This window comes from Phyllostomus discolor, chromosome 3 (assembly GCF_004126475.2).
Source record: "Phyllostomus discolor isolate MPI-MPIP mPhyDis1 chromosome 3, mPhyDis1.pri.v3, whole genome shotgun sequence".
NCBI classification, from domain to species: Eukaryota; Metazoa; Chordata; class Mammalia; order Chiroptera; family Phyllostomidae; genus Phyllostomus; species Phyllostomus discolor.
Window position 1 is genome coordinate 4,146,674 of NC_040905.2, and position 14,560 is coordinate 4,161,233.

Consider the following 14,560-nt stretch of genomic DNA (forward strand, 5'->3'; position numbering starts at 1 on the left):
ATAAGTTATATATAAATGTCTCATCACTACGCTGTACTCCTGAATCGAATAGACTGTTGTCTATCAACTGTAACTGAAAAAATTATTTTTAGCCCTGGCTCATGTGGCTCAGTGGATTGAGTGCCAGGCTGTGAACCAAAGGGTTGCTGGTTTGATTCCCAGTCAGGGCATGTGCCTGGGTTGCAGGCTGGGTCCCAGCGGGGCGGGTGGGGTGCATGAGAGGTAACCACACATTGTTTCTCTCCCTCTCTTTCTCCCTTTCTTCTTCTCTCTCTAAAAAAGATAAATAAACCCTGGCTGGTGTAGCTCAGTGGATTGAGCACAGCCTGAGAACCAAAGCATCGCAGGTTCCATTCCCAGCCAGGGTACATTCCTGGGTTGCAGGCCATAACCCCCAGCAACCGCACATTGATGTCTCTCTCTCTCTCTCTCTCTCTCTCTATCTCTATCTCTATCTCCCTCCCTTCCCTCCCTAAAAATAAATAAATAAAATTTAAAAAAAAGATAAATAAAATCTTAAAAAGAATTCCTTGAAAAAAATACTTTTTAAGAAGCCAAACTACTAGCAAGAGACCATGTTGTGTGGCCTTGTGCCTCCAGGAGGGGGACCGTTCACCGTGCGTGTCCGCTCTCTGGGTCCGTCTTTCAGGCAGCGGGCCGCGCGGGGGCAGCAGGCACGTGTGGGAGCGGGAGAGCGGCACGGATCGCCGCCGCCACAGCCTTCACGTGCCAGGGGCGGCTCCGCGGGCCCCCCTCCGTCCCGGACGCCTGCGAGGGGCTTGCTGGCAGCAAGACCAGGAGTCGTGCTCCCTGACACAGCATCACAGCGTGCTGCCAACACTGCATTTTACCTTATTTTAAAAAGTATTTTTAGAAGAGAATGCACTTGCTTATTCTCCAAGACAGCTGGGTTTTCTACCCTATCGGTTAATCAGCACATGCTTCATACCACTTCTGTGCCCCTGGAGGGCCCTGGCTAATACAGATCCACGCACAACCAAACCTCGCTGGTGACTGCTTCTAATCTGTCTTCTCCCTCTGTTGGGTGATGTCCCTCTTCAAATTACACAGGCCAGAAGCCCGACAAATCTCCCGTACCTGATCTTTAATAGTCCCCCCTGCCGAGTTAGCTCCATTTAAACATATTATCGCATTTACTTAAAAGTAAAGCAAAATGAACCAGAACAGCAACTGTGCACCCACAGTGCATCTAGGGTACATAAAAATCTTAACCTCTCTTTGGACAGAGAGAAAGCTCCTCTCATAGACATTTTAAAGGAGAGAAAGACAGATCTTGCTGGAACAGATCAGTTGTGGCTTCCCGAAGAGCGTTTTACAAAAACACAGGTGTTTGGGGCTGAACTGTTCCCCCAAATTTATAAGTTGGACCTCTAATCCTCTGGACCTCGGAATGTGACTCTCCTTGGGGATAGAACCTTTACAGAGGCGATGAAGTGAAAATGAGACCATGGGGGAGGGATGGCCAATCCCATATGACAGATGTTCTCATAAGGAGAGGAGATTTGGAGACACAGAGGAACATTGGGGCACATGCACCCGGAGAAGAGAACCTTCATAAACACGGGGAGGAAGAGGCCCCCCGCCAGCCCAGGAGAGAGGCCTAACAAGAAAGCAAATCTGCTGAGACCTTGACCTCAGATTCTAGTCCCCAGAGCAGTCTGAATATAAATTTCTGTTGTTTAAGCCACCCCAGCCTGTGGTAGTTTGTCACCGCAGCCCGAGCAAACTAGCACAACCAGAAATCCAAAGTCCTGCTTAAACCCTGCTTCTACAGAGTAAGAAACACTTCTCTGAAGTTTGGAGGTCACCCACAAGAGTGTTGTCCGTGCCACAGAGCCGCAGATTGGCCAGAGGGTGGGGGGACAGAGTGGGAAGGGAGCAGGGGTGAAAAGGTAACACAGACGTAAGACATTAAGATAAAGGTAGAATAGGAGAGCAATAACCCGTATCCATTCTAAATCTAAATGCCTGGAAACATTTGAAAAACGCGAATACATTTTGTTCATGTCAGACCAGCAGTTGAGGCAGACCATATTTCTTTCCTTCCAAATACAACCACCCGTTCGGTTCTAGGCCCTCCAACCATGCAAGCACATGGCTGTGTGCGTTTCATTGAATCGTTCAGGGTTTCACGCTGAAATTTGCTTCAGGCAGATAAGCTAAAGGCACAAGGCTGTGTCGAGTTGCCCAGTGACTTGTGATGGACTCTCAGAGCACCGCGCTGCTCCTCTCTGTTGTTTGCAGATAAGGACTTCTCAAAGCGGTCTGTGTGCTTGAGAAATACAGTGAATGGAAAAGTGTCTCAAGTAGGGCGTACGTCTGATGTTTAAGATCAGTACATTATGTCTATTCCAGACCAAGTCAAGGATGGATTGTCTCCAGGTAAGGACACAAAAACGGGGTTTGTGTAACTTAGAGCTGAAATGGAAGGCGTGAGTGAACTGACCCAGTTCACTAAGAAACTGGTCCGGGGAAGCCAAAAATCTCCCCGAAGACCCCAACGCTAACTGACTAGGATGGCCTGAGTCTCACCCATGATCCCACCTGGGCCATAAATAATCATGGGAAATGATGACCCCATCCCCAGTTTCTGCAGGACAGCCAAGAGCCTCGACTCCAAACGGCACAATGCAGTTTATCTCTCTGTGTTTGTTACGCTCCGAGTAAAAACCTGGACATTCGATACGTGAGAGGAAAACCCAACCAGAAAACCGCAGAACTAAAAAACCAGAGAACAATATTGGAAAACACATCTTGAGAGTGACAGAGTTTTGATTGATGAGAAAAATCTCAAATTCATGGCAAACAGTTTTTCACAGAAGATTTTTCAACCTTGCGATGTTGTTTTGAGCAAAAATGCTACTGGTTTTTAAAAGGTCTCAGAGGAGAGGTGTTTAAACAGCAACTTTCCAAATTCCAGAGAAATCCGATTCAGACACCATTTTATCTGGAATTGAAATTGGCATAGAATGTCTCATTTTTGCCTCCTTCCACAGAGAACCTAAAAGTAGGATCATGCATTTCTTTATATTTTAAGTTATAATTATTTGCAAATACTAGAACTTTTCAAAGTATAATTAAAACTATCAAGTGGAAATGAAAAGGCAAACTTCCTTTCCGGAAAGTGACAATGACAGCCTATTTGAAACTATTTTACTTAGAATACGTGTGATACTTACTGACAAGAAACGGGCAGCGGGGGAAGGTGGGCCAGAACTGAAAACAGAAGAACTCCCTCTGCCTCTGAGAATCGTTCCTTCGGGGCATATTTCATGGCGTAAAATCATATTTCCAGGCCCCTTCCTGGCGTCGCCATAGTTATAACACAGAAGAAGCCCACCCCATGGAACGTGCAGCAAAGACCCTGGGTGTGGAGTCAGAATGCGCGCATTGCAGCTCCGTCCCTTGTCAGCAAGCTCACACACGCTCTTCCTCCTCTCTGCCCCCATATGGAGCTGCCAATGGAGACGACATCTTCTCTAAATATTTATTGAGTCGAGGGAACAAACTCTGAGAACATATAAGAAAGATTTCCTACACGAAATGCTACTTCACTGCAATATGGCGTTGCCCCGATTCATCTAGATTCGCTGTATCAACAACAAAGCAAACGCTCCATAATCTCCAATAAAGACAAGAAACTTTTCGGACGCACGTCTGCCTTTTCCCTTCAGTCGTGTTCTGTCACATGAAGGTGCATCGCTTCTCTGAAGTCCGTGGCCCCTCACAGAGAGCGTGGCCGGGTGCTGCAGGGAGGTCCCGGGGTTGGGGGGCAGGGGGATGTCATGTTTGTCGAAGCGGCACGGATCGGCGGGAGAACACAGCACAGTTCTCTGCCCACGCTCTTCCAGGAGGACCTGTGTGCAGTGTCCATCCCCCACTCCTTCCAGACCATCCCCGCTCGTGCGGCGTGGAGCAGCAACAGAGCTGCCCTGTCTGGGTGGAGGTAGACAAGGTGTCTACATGGGGGGCCTGGCCCCTCTGCCAAGTTCAGATTGAAAGGGCCTGATGAGTCATCTAGTCCCGTGGCTTCCGAACGTTTTGAGCACAAAATCTCTTTTGTGAAGTGAAGTGTTGCCCCAAACTCCGAGAGAGAAGACCATCTAGAGTGGCTCTGTCTTGGAGAAAATGGGGAGGAGCAGTGGCCCGCCCCAGCCTCCTCATCCCCCCCCCCCCGGGAACCCCCCTCAGACGGCCACACCACAGAGGTCTGCGGAAGGATGGAAAGAGAACAAGCCCTTCCTTCACTTACAGACAAGGGCCGTTCACCTCTCTGCCGGCGGGAGAACCTGACCCTTTCCTGTTGACTGCATCCTAGGTTCTCTTCATTGCATTATCCCGTTTTCTTCGTTTCCCTGGTTCTTACTCCTGCAGAGCACGGTGGGGCTGGCTGCCCCTGCGGTGTGCTCTGAGTATGTGGGGAGGCTGGGCGTGGGGGGGAAGGTGGGGTCCCTTTACAAAACCGAGGAGAGAAATGTGATGGGTGCCTAATAACTAAGATTCAGTCACCAAAGGTGAATTACAGAAAGGGGGTTCGATGAGGGCGAAAGAAACTGAGAATGCCAGTTCTCAAACTTTGATTTCCCTTGAACACGTTCAGAGTCACTGGGGACTCCAAAATCCCTCGGTTCACGAAGGATTTATCTCTTGATGTTTATGGTAATAATAAATGAAACGGAGAAATTTCCAGTTATTCATTCATTTAAAAATCATGTTAATAATGTATTACATGTTAACACAACTAGCATATTTTTAAGAAAATAACTATATTTTCAGCCCTGGCTGGCGTAGCTCAGTGGATTGAGCGTGGGCTGCGAACCAAAGTGTCACAGGTTCGATTCCCAGTCAGGGCACATGCCTGGGTTGCAGGCCATGACCCCCAGCAACCGCACATTGATGTTTCTTTCTCTTTCTCCCTCCCTTCCCTCTCTAGAAATAAATAAATAAAATCTTTAAGAAAAGAAAATAACTATATTTTCCATGTAAAAATCAGTGAGAAGAGTGGCATAGTCTTACGTGTTTGCAGTCTCACATCTGGCTGTTGGCTGTGTCCAGGACAGCTGGCCGGTTGCATCTGCTCCACGGCCTCGGTGCTGCCACGCTGCAGGCTGCGTGGTCGCTGACTGATGGCGCGGTGGGCGCTCAGAAGTGCCAGGGACAGGAGGCAAAGGGCACCTTTGCCTGGTTAGGAAAATGGTTCCGATCTCCTGGACACGCTGGGAGGGTCTGCAGGGCCTCACAGAGCCCTCGGACCCCCCTCTGAGAACGGCTGGCTCAGGGAGAGCAGACACGCTGTCACCAGGACCACGGCCAACAGGCTGTGGAGGGTGGCAAAGCTGTCGCTTCTCTGCCGGGCTTCCAGGCAGTGGCATCTCCGCGTGGAAACGGGAAGAAGCGTGCATCAAAGCCTGCAAAAGCCGAAACCCAAAGGGGTTGTTGCACACGCAGGCGGCCCTGGCGATTTGTACTGGGAAGGGCAAAAGGAAGTTTGGTCTACACACTCTCTGAGTGTGTAAAAAGAGCGAAGAATAGGTGTGGGAGAAAAAAAATCATTCCTGTTAAATAAACATAGACAAGGCAAAAACAGTTTCTTTTTTTGCCACCGCACTCCCTGCGAAAGATAAGACAAGATTGCTACCACTCACATGGAGAAGACGTCAGACGTCCACCTTACTGAAAGATTTCCTATTCCTGGCACCTCTCAGTTCCGTAGAACAGAAACTGTAGAAAACTTGCTACAACTCCAACATGGACTTGCTGTGAGCAAATGCAACAGAGTGAGAAATCTATGTTCCCTGGGAGAAGGTGACTCTCCAAGGGCGTCTGTGACTTGTTGGAATGCATGGTCACCTTTCTGTGCTCCGGGCCAGGCGTGTGACGGTCAGTAAGCTTTGGAGAGGCCTGGCAGTGTCTGGAGAGGCACCGTGGGCTCTGAACACTGAACCTTCCCTCATTCCCTTTCCTGTCACAGATGGGCTGTGTCCTGGGCCACTCGTCCCCCTTCTCTCAGTGTGCCCTCTGCGTGCCCCCACACCCGACCTCTCACAGCCGTGCAAAGACACGTGCCCGCGCGGCAGCCCTGGGAGCCGTCTGCAGGCCTGCAGGTTGTGAGCCGCTCAGCCCAGGGCTGCCAGGCCCGTGCTTCCACACGCGCGTGCACACACACACGCCCTGGGACTTGGCCTCAGGACGCTTTCCTGTCTGTGGGAAGCACACTTTCCAAAACCTCACTGCGTCCAGAAGAACAACCACAGAGCATTTTTAAATCTGAAATGTAACCATCTTTTTTCCTGAGCTAATGGCTAAGAGAATGATAAATATAAGATATGACACTGCATTAGAATTGCAACTTACACAACTCTAGTTAAGAAAAAAAATTAAGAGTGTGACACCATACATATTTTTCAACTTTTTAATGTACTGCAAACAATAAATTTTCCATGTACTACAAATAATATCTTGTTATGGAGGAAGGAAGGAAGGGAGGGAGGGAGGGAAGGAGGGAAGAAGGGAGGGAAGGAAAGAAAGAGAAAAAGAAAAAGAAAGAAAGAAGGAAATGAAGAAAGGAAAGAAAAGAAAAGGAGTGTGGAAATTGCATAGATTAAAAAAAACTTCTTTAAATGCAAAGATTTCTTTTGTTTCTACCCTCTGTCTTTGTAACACCCACAGCAGCCCATACCTATATGGGTGCTTCTGAAGCAGCAAGGCTCTGAGAGAAGTGTCTCTATGATTACTTTTGAGGCTTCAAGCCCTCAGTCCTGTTTTCACGACTTGAACGTTGCTGTGGCAGGTATGTTAGCATCCGCAGAATCTGATAGAAACACCAACGGCGGAATCATGCGAGTCCATGCCCTATAGAATGTCTCCCTAAGAGGAAAAGTGTCAGGTGAACGGTGACATTCGCCAGAATCCTGCTGGCATTTAGGGATTAGCGTAATATGGAAAAAGAGTGAGGCAAGCAGGAAAAAAAATAGTTTGGGTAAGTGTGTCTTAGAGAAATACTAGTCTGGAAAATTTACATTACCCTTTTCATTTTTCTCAACTAAAAATACAGAGCGTCATTTTACTGGGAACACTGGCGTGCACATTTCTCACAGGAGGCACCGGCCTGCCAGGTAAATGGCCCATCAGGGAACAGGAGAAGAAAGGACTGGCTATGGGGTTCAAATGACCTCAGTGGAAGCTGCCACGCGGCAGAGGTGAGAACTGGCTGTGCTCCGTCACCGGTGCTCCCTGGCCGCCGCCAGAGGACGGTGCCCCTCTGCCTCGGAGCCAGAGCCATGCCGTCAGAGTGCTCTGGGGGCTGAGAACGTGGGCTCTGCTTCCCCGCTCCACCGTGCTAGCCCACGTACGTGGCCTTGGGTGGGCCAGGGGGCCTCCTTCACTCACCTGTGAGCTGTGATGATGCTCCGCCCGGGGCACTCAGGTGAGGCACAGGATGTGAAGTCTTGTTCTGGGATGCCAGGCTGTGGCCCTCTTTTCCCCCTCCCAGAGTCACCCGGCATGCTCTGGGCACTGGTTCAGTGACACGCTGGTTCGCACAGCCCTAGTCACGGATTTCTGTACAACTTTATTAGAATCTTCAATCAAGACGTAACGGACAAAGAGATTTGCTTGATAGATATAAAACAAATGATAGCTCTGGTAGTGAAGATTTGCTCCATGACATACCTATAAAACCTTCTCACCAGATGATCAGAAAAGTTGGAGTTCAGGTGTTTTTTAGAGAGCATTGATCCATGGTCTCGTGCACACACGTGCACGCACAGCTGAGATCCACTACGGACACCCGTCTCACTTCCCGTCCTGTGTTCCTTGTATACGCTGTCTTTGCTAGGCACTTGTGACGCCACTCCACCCGTGAGCTGCCTTGTGTGTTCGAGCCAGCCCCTGGATTCTGTTTTAGATTTCAGGTATAACCTATGAAGTTTCTATTTTTTTTTTGTCATGGAACTCTTTATATAAGTTTCTGCTCCCAGCTTGCAAATAACGCCGGGGCTTGGCTAACCATTTCTCTCGTGAAGCATGAAATTCCACTTGGCCTTGAGTCACACACACACGCACGCACGTGCATGGCCAGAGAGCGTCTGCACCAAGGCTCACACTTGGGAGGGCAGATTGCTCTGGGCTTTTCCTCCCAAGTCATTCTTGGCACGGTGGAGGGCTCTGGCTGGCCCTAAAGAAATTCTGTCGCCTGGTTTCCTGGCAAAGGGCCTCTGTGAAAAGCACACCCCAAGGACACAAACCCGCTCTGCTGGCACTTTCTGGCTCCTGGGGGCGTGAACACCCCCCTCACGGCTCCGGGAGGGCAGCAGCAGGCTGCTGGGGGAAGCTCTTTTTGTCTTGTGCTGTCTCCCCCTGGGCATGGCTTATAAAATTTATAAAGTGCTGTATAACGTTTGTGGCCTTTCAGCCCACTGTTGGGTTGCGTAGCAATAAACATGAAGGCGGTGACGAGGCAACTTTCAATAAAACAGTGCTTTATTGCTGTGGAATTAGCCTACGTGAGCCTTGATCTAACATGACCGTGTCTGCAACGCCAGCGAGCCAACCAGTACACCAAGGGAAACCCCATTCTTATAAAATTCCCCTTGCTTAGCTAATAAGACAATAAAAATGCAATTTGGGATATCTCATCAATATGCAACTTTACATAAAGTTTAGAAAAAAGGGAGAGAGAACCCCTGAAAGCTGAGCTACCCTATTTTGTGTTTATTCTCCAATATCGTGAGCGTAGTATTTTTCATCTCGCTTTTTTCTGTTTAATGCACCCCAGAACAATCCTCCATGCTTTTACGCAGTCTTCATAATCGTCGTGTTCCATAGTAGCACAACTTTTTGGTTTTTTATTTCAGCAACGAGATTCACCTTCGTGACTCCATTTCCGAGTCACCCCAGTGAATGCAGAATTATGAATTCTCTCAGCACACCTCAGGGCCCAGGAGGCCGAGGTGGCCTGCTCCCAGGAGCCATCTATAGAAATCTTGAGTCAGGCTTTGGATTTCAGATGGTGTTGACTTGTGCATTTAAGCCGACCATGTCTAAAGGTCAGGGATAAGAAAGCAAGACAATTTCTGGACATACGCTTCCAAATCGGGTGGTCGCACAGAACCCCTGTGCTGGACAGACCCATCCGTCATTATTTCCTTCCCCTCTTCTACGTGCTCAGTTGCCTCCAGCCACTGGAACGTAAGTGCGTGTTAATGCATTTAGCAAAGATTCCAGATCAACACAGTTGTAAAATCACGGCTTCCTGATACCCGGCAGCCTTCTCTCTCAATTTCTACATAATTCTAGTCCGTCCATGACATTTCAGGCAGCTGGCACAGTGCAGCCATCTGGCAGCCGGCGAGGCAGGCCCCTCTGACATTCTAAGAGGAGGCGTCAGTGGTTCAAGACAGAGCACGCGCTGGCTGAGGTTCACGGGACTGGCGCTGCCAGGCCCTGAGGCTCTTAAGTGATCCGTACACGCAGAGACATCTTCAGAGTGAAGCAGCCGCTGCCACCGAAAATCGTTTTTAACGAGATGAGATATCCCAGCAGCAGCAGCCTTCTGTGACGAAAACAGACGACAAACAAGAACAGTAGGAAGAAAGTAATCACAAAATGCATGCCTTGATTTTGGGGTGGGCGTCTCCTGAGTGGGAAATTTTTTGTGTGTGCTTTTCTAATTCCCTTGCTTACACGTTTCATGGGTTTTGCAGGATAAGTCCCAACTCCCTCGTTTGGACACAAGGCCTTTTGTAGTTGAGATCCGATCACCGTTCCATTGAATTTCCACAATCCTCAGGCCCTGATCTTATGCCCTGCCCGTAAGGAAAGCCTGAGCAGGCCCTGGTCTCTCTTATCCCCTGGTTCTCTGTTTGTGCAGTTTCTGACCTTGAAAAGCACACCGCCTGCTGTTCACCTGAACGCTTTTCCCTCAAAACTCAGCTCCCCCGCACTCTGCAACTCACCAGGAACTCGTTTCCTTTCGTGTTCGGTAGCCCGCACCCGTCATATTGTGGCTACTCCGTGCGTCACGATCCTGGGTCCACTCGTTGGTCCCCTCACCAGTGGCTCTGTTCCCTGAACAAATACTGAGCAATCAGAGGTACCAGGCTCTGTTCTGAGCACAGGGAATAATACAGCAGCCGTATTAGTCAGGGTCTGAAATACAAAACACTCGAGTGTGTGTAACCGAGGGGATGTGCTAAAGGGCACTGGTGATTCGGGTGGAGGAGAAGGATAGACGCAGTCTGTGATTGGATAACGTCAGGACGCCACCAGCATCCTAGGGCTAGGGGGGCCGAAGAAGGAAGCGATGCTACCAGCACACGTGAGCCTGGCCTGCAGGGGCTGGCATGAGCCACGGCAGACCAACAGACTCGGCTGGAGGAGCCACCGCAGGGACAGAAGGAGGCAGAAATGCCCCATCTCCTCCTTCCTGCTGTCAGGTCTCCAGTGGTGCTTCCCACACTCAAGTCCACGGACGTCCCCTAAGGCAGGAGCATGAGGGCTGCCTCAGGGGACGTGAGGTTCAGCTCCCACGGCACAGCAGAGCCACGGAGGAGTACGGTACAGATGTGAGGGCAACAGCACCCCGGATCAGCACAGGGGCGAGCAAGCAACACAACAGTCGCCTGCCCTCGCGGTGTGTAGCATTTCAGTCTATTTCATGTCTGTGCTCCCAACTCCTAGCAGGGTGATCGCGTTTGATAGGTGGGCAATACACACCTTGGATACCTTAACTGATGAATTAAAAATTATGCAGGATAACTAATCTTTATGATTTCAGTGTTCTCTCCACAGCTTGGACAAACAGCTTCATGAGAAAGAAAATATTCTGCATGGCAGCTTTGTCTCTTAATGCCAAGTAAAGAGCACGGCTCGCCCTTCCCCCACGTGAGTCCTATGTACTTGCCCTATTTTCTGTGGGGTTTTGCTTTGAACCTTATACATCTAATAGCATGGCAAGGCCTCATAGTCCTGAGGATTATCAAGGCCACCGAGTCCCAGGCAAGGTGCATTGTGACAATTCCTGGGCTTTATTCTGTTGCATTCACAGAATGGGGCCTGTCCCCACAGCTTTTCTTGCAGGTCACACATTCAGCATCCGGTGAGCAGGGCTCTGGATTGCCCTCCCGCAGCCCGGGCAGGGACAGGGCACTGGGACCAATCAATCTCCAGCCCTGCTGGGGCAGAGGTTGCCAGGTCTCTGCTGAACTGGTTGGCAAAACTCTCCAAGTGCCGTGAGCGGCATTTATATTAGCAGCTGTTCTCACGCCTGTACGGATCCTCTCACAGGCCAGGGTCTTTTTCTGGGCCGTCACAAATGGCGAAAGGAGTTCAGAGGGCATGGCTAACAAATGTTCATATGCAGCGCACCCTCAGTAACTCAGCTCAGCCAGCAGCGGGGTGCCTTGATTCTGGGCTGGCAGCTGTACGGGCCAGAGGGGGCGGGGCCAGAGTCACCCAGAGGCGTGACTGAATGTAAGCCCAAATGGGAGGGCGTTCGATCCACCATCCACCAAACCAAACAGGCAATCTGGCCCACTCCCTCTGCCTTTCCGTCTCAGTCTCCTGACGTGTAAAATGGGGACAATAAACGTGTCAACCAGCAAGGTTACTGTAAGTGTTGAATGAGAACACCGCCTTGCACACAGTGTCAGAAGTCATCCTCACTGCCGTTCTTACTAACGGGAGCTGCCCAGACCGGCACTACGAAGGGGCGGGGCCAAAGGGGAGTGACTTAAGCCATGATTCTGCCCGGTGCCCAGCACAGGACCTGCAGCTCGGGGGCTACTTCCTGCCCCCCCCCCCCCCCGCCCCACAGAGGTCTATTCAGATGTCATGAAATGCCTCAAATGGCTACTCTATGCCAGAGCAAGTGCCCTGATTCCAGGCCTTAGTTGCCCAACAGGGGAAGGGCCTGAGTTACCCAATAGGGGAAGGCTGTGCTATATACAGCGCCTCGGGCCCTCAGGGTGTCTCCCGCCTTTCCTGCCTCCTGTCCACGCTCGGTTTGCTTTTCGGGATAACTGGAGAGCAGGGGGAGAGTGGGGAAGAAAAGGGAAGCAAACATGCCCGAGAAAGGGAAATTCAGAGTGTGTGGAGAGGGCCCAAAGTAAGACACAGATCCGGGCATGGAAAGGGAGTAACATGATCAGGAAACAGCCCTGGCTGGCATAGCTCAGTGGACTGAGCACCGGCTGCAAACCAAAGTGTCGCAGGTTCGATTCCCAATCAGGGCACATGCCTGGGTTGCAGGCCATGGCCCCCAGCAACCACACATTGATCTCTCTCTCTATCTCTCTCCCTTCCCTCTCTAAAAATAAATAAATAAAATCTTTTAAAAATGATCAGAAAACTACACCCTTTGCACACTCACACATCGGCATTTCCACTCTCACACGGGCCTGCAGGAGGTTCCCCTTGCTCAAAAGACGTGCCTCCTCCTTCCCCTGATCTTCGCTGGTCCACCTGTGAGTTTCCACTGGGCCTTCAGGAGTAGCTCCCACACGGGCCAGAAGTCCCTGATAGTCCCGCGCAGGGAATACTCAGAGGCCCAAGTGCGATCGGGCTGTGTTCACTCATTAATCCATTTCTGCGTTGGGCAACCAGCTCGTTCGGTGTGGTGGACGGAGTATCCACTCCGCAGCAGGCTCCGGATGGAGGCCCCTGAGACAGATTTGTAACTCCAGGGCCTTAGCCTCGGAAGACACAGACCTATAAATGCCAATGAACAGTCATGTTAGTGAGATAACGAGAATGTCTAGGTGCTGTGAGAGCAGAGAAACAGAGTGACTCGATGACATTCTACGGGATGTGTCTTGGCTGCGTATCCACTCTTTCTCCAAACCCAACTTGCTCATTCTCTTAGCACTCAATTAACTGGTGAATTTGGTTTCTGTCTCCGGTAGTTGTTTATTGAGGACTTGCTCTATGCTGAACTTGACAGACATCCAAAGTGCAACTACGTCCTTCCCCCGCCCCCCGAGTCTTTACAAAATGTTTTGTCTCGCTCGTGAGACAAAACACATTCTCACGAAGCACCTTCGAACAGACAGCCGTCCGGAAAGAGGGCACGGAAACTGGCCTGAGCCTGCAGACACGGCCTGGAGATGAGCACGGGGAAGGCAGGCGGAAGGAAGCTTCCGAATGAGGGGAGGAGGCTGGGGGCCCCATGGGAGCGAGCAGGCCCCTGGTGAGTGGAAGGGGCGTGGGAAAAGAATGGAGGGCTGAGTCCAGGGCGTTGGGAGGGGAGACCGTGGGCGGGGAGGTTGGGTCGATGAATCCCAGCAAAACGCCAGAGTAATTAATCAGGGCATCCGGTGCACACACACCCGTGCCCAGGGCCCCACTCTGCACTTCCTGGGAGAACGGGAAGGACTAATGGATGAGCTCCAGGTTTTCTTTGCCGACTCGAATACACTAGATAGTTCTGTGGTGAAGACAAGCTGGTCTCTTGTAGCCTGGACCTAACCTTGAACTCCCCGCCTTGGCCACCTTTTCAGATGTCATTCTCAGTCCCTGCCTTTCAGTCCATTCCCTTTGCTCTCTCTGCTGGTGGTTACGTGGGAAGCCGTGGTTACCCTGATTCGTGAATTGTGCTCACGTCGCTTGCCTTTTGTCCTCGGGTTCTAGGGTGATGACAGCTTGTCCACAACGTCACAAAACCCAGTACTGGCTGAAGTTTCACCTGCTCACCTTCCAGACAGACGCCTTTGAAAACGTCTACACACACAGCTGGACCGACAGTTCTCAGGGGCGGGGGAGGTAAGATTGGGGCGCCATAAGGCTGCAAGAAAATGCATATTTCTGAAGACAAACACACTGAAAAACAGGAGACTAATAAATGTGTGTTCTTCACCCCGAAGTCCTTGATGACCAGAAACAACGGCAGCAGAGCGATGGAGCAAAACCAAGTAAGCATTTAAACAAACAATGAACATTATTTATAAAAAGCAGTGCGAGAAATAAGTGGCTGAGAAATAAGTCTGTCTTGGTATTCTTCTCGGGTTCGGTGGGCTCCCGGATTACTCAGGAGGCCTGGCCTTTTTTCCCTGTGGCTTTGGGCCTGGGCTCCTGCCCCAAGGGTCGGGTCGGGTGCAGAACGACAGGCAGCCCCCGACTTCTCTCCCAGGGTCCACCTGCCTGCAGCCCACCAGGAAAGGCGTTCTGAAGGCTCCTCCCACTGAGCAGGAGGACTTGGCTTATTGGCGCCTCCCCCAACCTTTCCTTCTCTTCACAGGAAAAGGGTAATCACGTGGACACCCAGAGGAACAAAGTGCCGTATTTTTTGCCCTGTACAGTGCGTGTCCATATTTTGTGCACATTATACACGGGATTATTATACCCGTTATTATGCCCGATGGTATGTAATCATTATACCCACGTATAATGCCCATCTTTATTTTTCTGTAAAAAATGTAGGCAAAAAAGTGGGCATTATACATGGCAAAATACAATAGCTTTGTCGACTGTGTCCAAGGATATTTCCGTCCCTGGAACCTGGGCATTTTCAAACTGAAGCTGAAACAGGAAGGGGTGCTAATAG